The 12500-nt window shown below is 60.8% G+C and overlaps 1 long non-coding RNA gene and 2 other non-coding genes across 3 annotated transcripts in view; 1 reads left to right on the plus strand and 2 right to left on the minus strand.

Moving 5' to 3' along the window:
• Positions 1 to 12500, plus strand: part of LOC142791995 (uncharacterized) — a 64346-nt gene that overhangs the window by 48652 nt on the left and 3194 nt on the right. The window lies entirely within an intron of this gene.
• On the minus strand, positions 631 to 783 carry LOC142792002 (5.8S ribosomal RNA). Its single transcript, XR_012890574.1, has one exon. It is a non-coding gene; the product is annotated as a 5.8S ribosomal RNA (ribosomal RNA).
• On the minus strand, positions 2503 to 4317 carry LOC142792026 (small subunit ribosomal RNA). Its single transcript, XR_012890590.1, has one exon. It is a non-coding gene; the product is annotated as a small subunit ribosomal RNA (ribosomal RNA).

A 12500-nucleotide genomic window follows, 5' to 3' on the forward strand; every position in this document is an offset into this window, starting at 1 on the left:
GAGACTTTTTCCGCTTCGCGGCAAGTCGTCGCGCCGTGCTCTCCGCATCAACCGCGTACGCAGCGAACCGCAAACGTCGGGCGCAGCCTCCTCACCTCCCTGCGCTTTGCGCGCGAACGTTCCCTGTTCGCGCGGCAAAGCCTGGAGGAGGCACGGCCCCGCAGCGTGTTCGAGCGCCCGGTCTACGGGACACCCTGCTTACTTCGAGGGCAACAAGCGCAACGCAAGGCTGCGATCTCGCGCACTTTGCGCACGGCTGGAGAAGCTTTGCTGGCCGGCTTTCGCTCCTCGTGTTTACCGTGCGTTAAAGTTGCGCGTCCGTGGCTCTCGCAGCTCTTGCGCGCCCGGTCGCAGAGAGGAGTACGCAACCTCGACCGCACTTTCCCTGCAGGCTTCCTTCCGACTCGAAGTCCTGCGGCGGTCTCAACGAGGTGCCACATCCTCAATGCAGTCGGTCGCCCCCGTTTCGGTTGGGCTCTGGCACGACGGTCGCCACCGTCTCGCCCTTGAGTGGCCGCTGTTGGCGCTCGCTGTGAGGTGTTCAGCGTGCTGTCCGTGTTGCCGACGCGGTCAAAACGAGTCGACGGCTCACGTTCCCTTGTGCGCCGAAGGCTCTCTTGATATGTGATCCGACCCTCAGACAGACGAAGCCAAGGGAAGACCCAAGGCCGCAATGTGCGTTCAAAGAATCAGTGCTCAGTGTGTCCTGCAATTCACACCAAGTCTCGCAGCTGGCTGCGTTCTTCATCGACCCGAGAACCGAGTGATCCACCGCTTAGAGTCGTGAAAAAGTGTTTGTTCAATTCCGTACAGTCAAAACCAAACGTTTCTGGCACTCGGCCAAACAGTGGCCAAGAAGGGCGCTTTTCAGCGCACGCTTGGACTCCAAAACTCTGCCGCGCCTTTTTCGGCTGCCGCAAATCGAGCAAACGGTGTGTTTCGGACGGCGTTTCGCTTCCGCTACTTGCGAGTGCTTTCGTGGTCCACCCCTCTATAAATACTCGGGAGGCGTCGAAGCCGGTTCTCCAAGCCGGACCCGTAGGTATCGTTGTGTGCTCGCTCTCATTGGCCCGCCTAACCAGAAAATGCCTGCGGTACACCCATTTGGATAAGAGTGCACGCAGATGCGGGCCTCGACGGCTACACATTTCCTCGGGCGGCCGCCTCCCGGCCTCCGTGGAGCGCGGGATGCACGGTCCCATCGACAAGCCTCTCCCGTTTTTACCGTGGCGTCGCGGTTCACCACGGCGGGCGGGTCGGTCTCCTCCGCATAAAAAGGGGGACCCCCGCTTTTTGTTCCACGAAATCGCACAAGCTTTTTTCGCATCCACGGTTTGCCACCGCACACCAAAATGCCGATCCGGCTGCCTACTTTAGCCAACAGGTGGAGCCAGGCGCGCCGTACTTGCGCGGCACTTCCCACGTCCACCGAAGTCGGTGCCAAGGACCACTTTCGGCGCCGGAGCCGCGTACGAGCCTACTCGAGGCGGAAGAACGAAGCCAGCAAGGGCCTGGCCGCAAGTGCGTTCAATTGTCGGGACGTCTAAGTCCCTCGTTCTTCCGTGCTTCCTCTTTCGGCAAGTCGTTGCGGCACCTTCCCAAAGCGCGCAGACCCGCTAATCGCGACGAGCGCGACGTGGCCGTGCCGCCTTTCCCTCGGCAGCAAGCAAAACGCCTGGCAACGTCGACGCTCCCCTAACCGCGATCTCGCACCGTGTTTCGTGTGGCGAATTCAAAAGCCGGCCGGCGCTGCTGCAACCATTACGGTCGGTACGCATACGCCGCGGAGGGCGGGACGGTCATCGGAGCGTGCGGTTCCTCCATCGAGTACTGCGCACCTCGGCCGTCGCATCGCCGTGCCATGACCGGCCGCGCGTCAACGCGAACCGGTGCCAGCGAGATCCCTCGCCTGCAAGAACCGACCGGCAGCCTCCGTCACCCGAGGACGCGGAGGCGCTTGCCGCGGACGGCGGGACGGTATGCACTGGTGCACAGCGGACCCGTCACATCGCCAGTTCCTTGACCGACCGCCGACGCTTGTGCCGTTCCTCTCGTACTTGGCAGTCGCCGCGCGATTGTCGGGTCTCGTTCTTGCACGCTCGAACGGTCGGGAGGGCACTCGGCTGGCGTTTCGGGAACGCGCAGCCTCGCCTTCTACCGACGTAACCACGACTCGCCGTTCGCGCTCCGCCGCTCCTGTTTACAGTACTAGGCGGTCCCGCAGCGGTCGGGTCGCGCATTTCGAGCGCTTCGAGCCACGGTGCAGTGGCGGGTCGAAAGCCGACCTATGAGTGCGTTGCGCCGTTTGTACCCGCGTCCGCCACCTGGCCGACCGTCCAAGGTCGCGGTGTTGGCGTCCGCTGGGCGCAACAATTTGTCACGGGGTGCCGCTCCACATTCAGGCAGCCCCGTGGGGAAAAGCCGACCCCGCGTCCAAACGGGGTCAGCGGCAGAAAGTGTCGGGCGCAGACGCAGCTGAGGCGCTCACCCTTCACAATCCGTTAATGATCCTTCCGCAGGTTCACCTACGGAAACCTTGTTACGACTTTTACTTCCTCTAAATGATCAAGTTTGGTCATCTTTCCAACAGACCGGCGCAACCGAAAGGCCGCGCCGGACATCGGTCCGAAGACCTCACTAAATCATTCAATCGGTAGTAGCGACGGGCGGTGTGTACAAAGGGCAGGGACGTAATCAACGCGAGCTTATGACTCGCGCTTACTGGGAATTCCTCGTTCAAGGGGAACAATTGCAAGCCCCTATCCCAATCACGAAAGAAGTTCCACGGGTTACCCAGTCTTTTCAGACAGGGATAAAGACACGCTGCTTCCTTCAGTGTAGCGCGCGTGCGGCCCCGGACATCTAAGGGCATCACAGACCTGTTATTGCTCTGTTTCGTGCGGCTAGGAGCCGCTTGTCCCTCTAAGAAGGTTGTAAGGTGCTGGGAACCCCGCACCTATTTAATAGGCTAGAGTCTCGTTCGTTATCGGAATTAACCAGACAAATCGCTCCACCAACTAAGAACGGCCATGCACCACCATCCACCGAATCAAGAAAGAGCTCTCAATCTGTCAATCCTCCCAGTGTCCGGGCCGGGTAAGTTTTCCCGTGTTGAGTCAAATTAAGCCGCAGGCTCCACTCCTGGTGGTGCCCTTCCGTCAATTCCTTTAAGTTTCAGCTTTGCAACCATACTTCCCCCGGAACCCAAATACTTTGGTTTCCCGGAAGCTGCCCGCCGAGTCATTTGAGTAACTCAGGCGGATCGCTGGTTGGCATCGTTTATGGTCAGAACTAGGGCGGTATCTGATCGCCTTCGAACCTCTGACTTTCGTTCTTGATCAATGAAAACATTCTTGGCAAATGCTTTCGCAGTAGTTCGTCTTGCGACGGTCCAAGAATTTCACCTCTAGCGCCGCAATACGAATGCCCCCGTCCGTCCCTCTTAATCATTACCTCGTATTCCAAAAACCAACAGAACAGAAACGAGGTCTTGTTCTATTATTCCATGCAAGTTTATTCAGGCGACTCGCCTGCGTTGAGCACTCTAATTTTTTCAAAGTAAAAGCACCGGCCATCTCGAGGCACACAATGAAGTGCACCAAGAAAGAACCGGCATGATGTTCAGTCCGAGCCGTCGCATCGGGTAGATGCACTACTCGTCTGGAACTGAGATCCAACTACGAGCTTTTTAACCGCAGCAGCTTTAGTATACGCTATTGGAGCTGGAATTACCGCGGCTGCTGGCACCAGACTTGCCCTCCAATTGATCCTCGTTAAAGGATTTAGAGTGTACTCATTTCAATTACGGGGCCTCAAAAGAGTCCCGTATTGTTATTTTTCGTCACTACCTCCCCGTGCCGGGAGTGGGTAATTTGCGCGCCTGCTGCCTTCCTTGGATGTGGTAGCCGTTTCTCAGGCTCCCTCTCCGGAATCGAACCCTGATTCTCCGTTACCCGTAACAACCATGGTAAGCAAGTAACCTACCATCGAAAGTTGATAAGGCAGACACTTGAAAGAAACGTCGCCGGCTCGTGGCCATGCGATCAGCACAAAGTTATCCAGAGTCACCACACAATACGGGCCGAAACCCGATCGATCTTGGTCTAATAAAAGCACCCGTTACCCAAAGGGCTCCAGGCTCACTGCATGTATTAGCTCTAGAATTGCCACAGTTATCCAAGTAGGAAGAAACGATCTAAGGAACCATAACTGATTTAATGAGCCATTCGCGGTTTCGCCTTATTTCGGCATGTACTTAGACATGCATGGCTTAATCTTTGAGACAAGCATATGATTACTGGCAGGATCAACCAGGTAATCGTTCGACTGCGCGTCCGTCCTCGCCCTCGGCGGGCCGGACGCAGTCTGTGTGCGGCGGAGGCCACCTTCAGGCGCCCCAACACGCTTATTTTGCACTCCGAGATGACGGCGTTCGAGCTCGCTACGGCACAACCTTCCCGAAAGACGAGTGGGAGCCGTGCGGCAAGAAGCACGTTCATGCTCGCTCTTTTTCGTTGCATCGACTCGGTCGCGCCGTGCGGGTTGCCCAAGCCCGCTGCACTGTCGGTGGACCGGCCGGAACTAGCAACGGAGCCGAGACTGCAAAGCCGCCAGACGACGGGTCACGCCCGCGTCTTCGGCGCTTTCGCATCTGAATCGCCCGAGGACGACACGGAACACACCTCGATATCGTGGTAAAACGGCACCGTCCGACAACCAGCCCCTAACGCATCAAGCGGATGAGGCTGCAGACGACTGCCGTGGATTCCCCTGGAGCAGACCCGAGGACACGCTTGACGAGGCCGAAGCCCGCCGCATATCAGACACCCGGTCGCTTTCGCGTACGCCGCTCACGAGAACCCCCACATAATAGCAGCGATAAGTACCCAGACCTCCTTGGGCCCTAATACGAGCGTACTCGAGAAAATTTCACCGCGGGTGTGCCCCGAAACGTGTGGCATGTTGAGCGTGCCACAAGTCTACGTCGCTCTCAAACCCGCCGAGGTCGTAGAATTTGCGACCCTACTCACGAAATTCCCACCGAGGATACGGCCGCAAACGTACCGCACCTTGGGTAGGCCACGAGTTTGTGCAACACTACGCTGACGGCACAGCACCGAGGTCGTGCGCGCACGCACGGGAAAATTCCGCCGCGGTTTCTGCCGAAAACGTGAGGCACCACGACTCTCCGCAAGTTCGCGTCGACTGCGAAAGACCGAAGTCGTGAACGACGTGTCCGCTACTCGCCGCCGACACGCTGGACACCAAACGTACAACGACTCGACGGCGTCGTAGAGGCCCACGACGCGGTTTTCCTTAACGACGTCTCGGCGTGGCACCGACAGGTTAGAACGGCCGACCAACGTTCCCTGTCCGCCGTTCGGCTCAGTCGAAGGGCTCGGCGACTTCGGCAACGCTGCGAAGCCGCACGGTGACGCACGCCATGTCCCCATTTTTTTTTTTCTTTCTGCGTCTGCCGGGGTGCCCCTATAATAGCAGCGATAAGCACCCAGACCGCCGTGGGTCGCTCGCCCCGGCTGACGTGGTTTTTCGTACTCCTGCGGCGGTCGCCGTCAAGCACGTCCAAATACGCTACTTTCGTGGGCGCATTCACGCTCTTTCGCTTCGCCGGAGTGCCAGCACTCACTCTGCCAAAAACGGCGAACATCCGAGCGGCGGTTCCCACTTTTGCGTCGGCGTCGCAAACCCCGCCCCGGCAGACGAGGTTTGCCGTACTCGTGCGACGGTGGCCGGCGGGCACGTCGAAAGACGCCGATATCGTGCGCGAATTGGCGCACCTTGGCTTCACCGGAGTGCCGCCACTGACTCCTCCAAAAACGGCGAAGATCCGAGCGGCGCTTCCCACTTTCGCATCGGCGTCCCGAACTCCGCCCCGGCTGACGCGGTTTACCGTACTCGTGCGACGGTCGCCGGCGAGCACGTGGAAAGACGCCGATATCGTGCCCGAATCGGCTCCGTTCGGCTTCGCCGGAGTGCCAGCACTGGCTCGGCGAAAGACGACGAACATCCGAGCGACGGTTCTCACTATTGCGTACGCGTCGCAAACCCCGCCCCGGCAGACGCACTTTGCCGTACTCGTGCGACGGTCGCCGGCGAGCACGTAGAAAGACGCCGATATCGTGCCGGAATCGGCCCCGTTTGGCTTCGCCGGAGTGCCAGCACTCACTCGGCCACAAACGGCGAACATCCGAGCGGCGGTTCCCACTTAGCCGTCGGCGTCCCGAACTCCGCCCCGGCAGACGCGGTTGCCGAGCTCGTGCGACTAGCGACCGCGAAGCCGTCTCGCGACGCCGCTTTCGTGCGCGGCTCCCACTGCGACCTGGGTCACCCGAGGTCGACGAGCAAAAAAGAATGTCGAAAAAAATTTTTTTTTTTTTTGCGTCTGCCGGGGTGCCCCTATAATAGCAGCAATAAGCACCCAGACCGCCATGGGTCGCTCGCCCCGGCTGACGTGGTTTTTCGTTTTCCTGCGGTGGTCGTCGTCAAGCACGTCCAAACACGCCACTTTCGTGGGCGCATTCGCGCTCTTTCGCTTCGCCGGAGTGCCAGCACTCACTCTGCCAAAAACGGCGAACATCCGAGCGGCGGTTCCCACTTTTGCGTCGGCGTCGCAAACCCCGCCCCGGCAGACGAGGTTTGCCGTACTCGTGCGACGGTGGCCGGCGGGCACGTCGAAAGACGCCGATATCGTGCGCGAATTGGCGCACCTTGGCTTCACCGGAGTGCCGCCACTGACTCCTCCAAAAACGGCGAAGATCCGAGCGGCGCTTCCCACTTTCGCATCGGCGTCCCGAACTCCGCCCCGGCTGACGCGGTTTACCGTACTCGTGCGACGGTCGCCGGCGAGCACGTGGAAAGACGCCGATATCGTGCCCGAATCGGCTCCGTTCGGCTTCGCCGGATTGCCAGCACTGGCTCGGCGAAAGACGACGAACATCCGAGCGACGGTTCTCACTATTGCGTACGCGTCGCAAACCCCGCCCCGGCAGACGCACTTTGCCGTACTCGTGCGACGGTCGCCGGCGAGCACGTAGAAAGACGCCGATATCGTGCCGGAATCGGCCCCGTTTGGCTTCGCCGGAGTGCCAGCACTCACTCGGCCACAAACGGCGAACATCCGAGCGGCGGTTCCCACTTAGCCGTCGGCGTCCCGAACTCCGCCCCGGCAGACGCGGTTGCCGAGCTCGTGCGACTAGCGACCGCGAAGCCGTCTCGCGACGCCGCTTTCGTGCGCGGCTCCCACTGCGACCTGGGTCACCCGAGGTCGACGAGCAAAAAAGAATGTCGAAAAAAATTTTTTTTTTTTTTTTGCGTCTGCCGGGGTGCCCCTATAATAGCAGCGATAAGCACCCAGACCGCCATGGGTCGCTCGCCCCGGCTGACGTGGTTTTTCGTTTTCCTGCGGTGGTCGTCGTCAAGCACGTCCAAACACGCCACTTTCGTGGGCGCATTCGCGCTCTTTCGCTTCGCCGGAGTGCCAGCACTCACTCTGCCAAAAACGGCGAACATCCTAGTGGCGGTTCCCACTTTTGCGTCGGCGTCGCCAACCCCGCCCCGGCATACGCGGTTTGCCGTACTCGTGCGGCGGTGGCCGGCGGGCACGTCGAAAGACACCGATATCGTGCGCGAGTCGATGCTTCTTGGTCTCGCAGGAGGGCCGCCACTCACTCCTGCAAAAACGGCGAAGATCCGAGCGGCGCTTCCCACTTTTTCGTCGGCGTCGCAAACCTCGCCCCGGCAGACGCGCTTTGCCGTACTCGTGCGACGGTCGCCGGCGAGCACGTCGAAATACGCCGATATCGTGCCCGAATCGGCCCCGTTTCGCTTCGCCGGAGTGCCAGCACTCGCTCGGCCAAAGACGACGAACATCCGAGCGACGGTTCCCACTATTGCGTACGCGTCGCGAACCCCGCCCCGGCAGACGCGGTTTGCCGTACTCGTGCGGCGGTGGCCGGCGGGCACGTCGAAAGACGCCGATATCGTGCACGAATTGGCGCTCCTTGGCTTCACCGGAGTGCCAGCACTCACTCGGCCAAAAACGGCGAACATCCGAGCAGCGGTACCCACTTAGCCGTCGGCATCCCGAACTCCGCGCCGGCTGACGCGGTTGCCGAGCTCGTGCGACTAGCGACCGCGAACGCGTCTCGCGACGCCGCTTTCGTGCGCGGCTCCCATTGCGACCTGGGTTACCCGAGCTCGACCAGCAAAAAAGAAGGTCGAAAATTTTTTTTTTTTTTTCTGCGTCTGCCGGGGTGCCCCTATAATAGCAGCGATAAGCACCCAGACCGCCGTGTGTCGCTCGCCCCGGCTGACGTGGTTTTTCGTACTCCTGCAGCGGTCGCCGTCACGCACGTCCAAATACGCCACTTTCGTGGGCGCATTCGCGCTCTTTCGCGTCGCCGGAGTGCCAGCACTCACTCTGCCAAAAACGGCCAACATCCGAGCGGCGGTTCCCACTTTTGCGTCGGCGTCGTAAACCCCGCCCCGGCAGACGCGGTTTGCCCTACTCGTGCGACGGTCGCCGGCGAGCGCGTCGAAAGACGCCGATATCGTGCGCTAATTGGCGCTCCTTGGCTTCTCCGGAGTGCCGCCACTCACTCCTCCAAAAACGGCGAAGATCCGAGCGGCGTTCTCCACTTTCGCATCGGCGTCCCGAACTCCGCCCGGGCTGACGCGGTTTACCGTACTCGTGCGACGGTCGCCGGCGGGCACGTCGAAAGACGCCGATATCGTGCCGTAATCGGCCCCGTTTGGCTTCGCCCGTGTGCCAGCACTCACTCGGCCAAAAACGGCGAACATCCGAGCAGCGTTTCCCACTTTCGCATCGGCGTCCCGAAGCCCGCCCCGGCAGACGCGGTTTGCCCTACTCGAGCGACGGTCGCCGGCGATCACGTCGAAAGGCGCCGAATTCGTGCACGAATCGATGCTTCTTGGTCTCGCAGGAGGGCCGCCACTCACTCCTGCAAAAACGGCGAAGATCCGAGTTGCGCTTCCCACTTTTTCGTCGGCGTCCCGAACTACGCCCCGGCTGACGCGGTTTACCGTACTCGTGCGACGGTCGCCGGCGGGCACTTCAAAATACGCCGATTTCGTGGGCGCATTCACGCTGTTTCGCTTCCCCGGAGTGCCAACACTCACTCTGCCGAAAGCGGCGATCATCCGAGCGGCGGTTCCCACTTTTGCGTCGGCTTCGCAAACGGCGCCCCGGCAGACGCGCTCGTGCGACGTACTCGTGCGACGGTCGCCGGCGAGCACGTCGAAAGACGCCGATATCGTGCTCGAATCGACCCCGTTTCGCTTCGCCGGAGTGCTGCCAGTCACGGCGCAGAAAACGGCGAACAAGTGTTTTTTTTTTTTTTTCCTAGAATTTGTGTTATAGAAGGCACATTTGATATCGGACGATAATTTTCAACTTTATCACGCGCACCGATTTTCGTGTAGAGGTTTGCAAGTTTATGGGAATTTCTCCACTTGGAATAATGCGATTTAGTAGTACTACGAGAACTTCATGGATGTACTCAAGGGTACGGGGCAAGTCAGTTACGTCAACACCTGCAGATTTTTTACACTTCAAACTGAAAATTGTTGGTTGTGAGTCCTCGTGTGATATTAAAGGCCGATTCGCTAACACATAGAACAAAGAAAGAAAGGAAGAAAAAACGCCCGCGCTCGCTCAAGAAACCTGGGTTCGCAACAAGTGGCAACAACAAGCAACCGAGCGAGTGCGCCAAAACCCGTGGCGGCCGAACAAACGCGAAGTCCCAACCGCGTCAGCCGGGGCGGCACGGGACAGGAAAAATCACTTCAGCCGGGGCGGCGGGGCACCGAATAAACCTCGTCACCTCGTCGCAGGATAAAAGAGGAAACAAAAAGTCTAAACAGCGTCTGCTGGAGCGAATGCGTAATAAAACAACAACAACAACAAAAAAAAAAAACACCCGCGCTCAAGAAGTCTGCAATCACCACAAAAGGCGACTGTGACCGAGCAGCGTCAGCCGGGGCCGTGCGGAAACGGAAAAACCGCGACTACCGGGGCGTCGAGGCACCGAAAAATCCACTTCAGCCGCGGCGAAAAAAAAAAACAAAAAGAAAGACGGAGGGGGGGGGGGGGAACCACGTCTGCCGGGGCGAAGGAAAAAAAAAAAACGCGTCTGCCGGGGCGAGCCCGGGTGCGGCACCACCGGGAAAACTGTGGCAAACAGACATGGCGATCGAGTGAGTGGGCCGCCAGCCAGGCTCAGCCAAAAAGTGCAAAGTCCGAACTGCGTCAGCCGGGGCGGCAAAAACCACGTCAGCCGGGGCGGCGCAAAAAACCGCGTCTGCCGGGGCGGCACGAAACCGCGTCAGCCGGGGCGGCGCGAAAACTGCGTCAGCCGGGGCGAAAGAAAAAAAAAAAAAAACGCGTCTGCCGGGGCGAGCCCGGGTGCGGCACCACCGGGAAAACTGTGGCAAACAGACATGGCGATCGAGTGAGTGGGCCGCCAGCCAGGCACAGCCGAAAAGTGCAAAGTCCGAACCGTGTCAGCCGGGGCGGCAAAAAACCGCGTCAGCCGGGGCGGCGCAAAAAACCGCGTCTGCCGGGGCGGCACGAAACCGCGTCAGCCGGGGCGGCGCGAAAACTGCGTCAGCCGGGGCGAGCCCGGGTGCGGCACCACCGGGAAAACTGTGGCAAACAGACATGGCGATCGAGTGAGTGGGCCGCCAGCCAGGCTCAGCCAAAAAGTGCCAAGTCCGAACTGCGTCAGCCGGGGCGGCAAAAAACCGCGTCAGCCGGGGCGGCGCAAAAAACCGCGTCTGCCGGGGCGGCGCGAAAACCGCGTCTGCCGGGGCGGCGCGAAAACTGCGTCAGCCGGGGCGAAAGAAAAAAAAAAACGCGTCTGCCGGGGCGAGCCCGGGTGCGGCACCACCGGGAAAACTGTGGCAAACAGACATGGCGATCGAGTGAGTGGGCCGCCAGCAAGGCTCAGCCAAAAAGTGCTAAGTCCGAACTGCGTCAGCTGGGGCGGCAAAAAACCGCGTCTGCCGGGGCGGCACGAAACCGCGTCAGCCGGGGCGGCGCGAAAACCGCGTCTGCCGGGGCGGCACGAAACCGCGTCAGCCGGGGCGGCGCGAAAACTGCGTCAGCCGGGGCGAGCCCGGGTGCGGCACCACCGGGAAAACTGTGGCAAACAGACATGGCGATCGAGTGAGTGGGCCGCCAGCCAGGCACAGCCGAAAAGTGCTAAGTCCGAACTGCGTCAGCCGGGGCGGCAAAAACCGCGTCAGCCGGGGCGGCGCGAAAACCGCGTCTGCCGGGGCGGCACGAAACCGCGTCAGCCGGGGCGGCGCGAAAACTGCGTCAGCCGGGGCGAGCCCGGGTGCGGCACCACCGGGAAAACTGTGGCTAACAGACATGGCGATCGAGTGAGTGGGCCACCAGCCAGGCTCAGCCAAAAAGTGCTAAGTCCGAACTGCGTCAGCCGGGGCGGCAAAAACCGCGTCAGCCGGGGCGGCGCAAAAAACCGCGTCTGCCGGGGCGGCACGAAACCGCGTCAGCCGGGGCGGCGCGAAAACTGCGTCAGCCGGGGCGAAAGAAAAAAAAAAAACGCGTCTGCCGGGGCGAGCCCGGGTGCGGCACCACCGGGAAAACTGTGGCAAACAGACATGGCGATCGAGTGAGTGGGCCGCCAGCCAGGCACAGCCGAAAAGTGCCAAGTCCGAACTGCGTCAGCCGGGGCGGCAAAAAACCGCGTCAGCCGGGGCGGCGCAAAAAACCGCGTCTGCCGGGGCGGCACGAAACCGCGTCAGCCGGGGCGGCGCGAAAACTGCGTCAGCCGGGGCGAGCCCGGGTGCGGCACCACCGGGAAAACTGTGGCAAACAGACATGGCGATCGAGTGAGTGGGCCGCCAGCCAGGCTCAGCCAAAAAGTGCCAAGTCCGAACTGCGTCAGCCGGGGCGGCGCAAAAAACCGCGTCTGCCGGGGCGGCGCGAAAACCGCGTCTGCCGGGGCGGCGCGAAAACTGCGTCAGCCGGGGCGAAAGAAAAAAAAAACGCGTCTGCCGGGGCGAGCCCGGGTGCGGCACCACCGGGAAAACTGTGGCAAACAGACATGGCGATCGAGTGAGTGGGCCGCCAGCAAGGCTCAGCCAAAAAGTGCCAAGTCCGAACTGCGTCAGCCGGGGCGGCAAAAAACCGCGTCTGCCGGGGCGGCACGAAACCGCGTCAGCCGGGGCGGCGCGAAAACCGCGTCTGCCGGGGCGGCACGAAACCGCGTCAGCCGGGGCGAGCCCGGGTGCGGCACCACCGGGAAAACTGTGGCAAACAGACATGGCGATCGAGTGAGTGGGCCGCCAGCCAGGCACAGCCGAAAAGTGCTAAGTCCGAACTGCGTCAGCCGGGGCGGCAAAAACCGCGTCAGCCGGGGCGGCGCAAAAACCGCGTCTGCCGGGGCGAATGCAAAAAAAACAAAGAAAAAAGCCCGCGCTTAATCAAAAGAAAA

This window comes from Rhipicephalus microplus, unplaced genomic scaffold (assembly GCF_043290135.1).
Source record: "Rhipicephalus microplus isolate Deutch F79 unplaced genomic scaffold, USDA_Rmic scaffold_201, whole genome shotgun sequence".
NCBI lineage: Eukaryota > Metazoa > Arthropoda > Arachnida > Ixodida > Ixodidae > Rhipicephalus > Rhipicephalus microplus.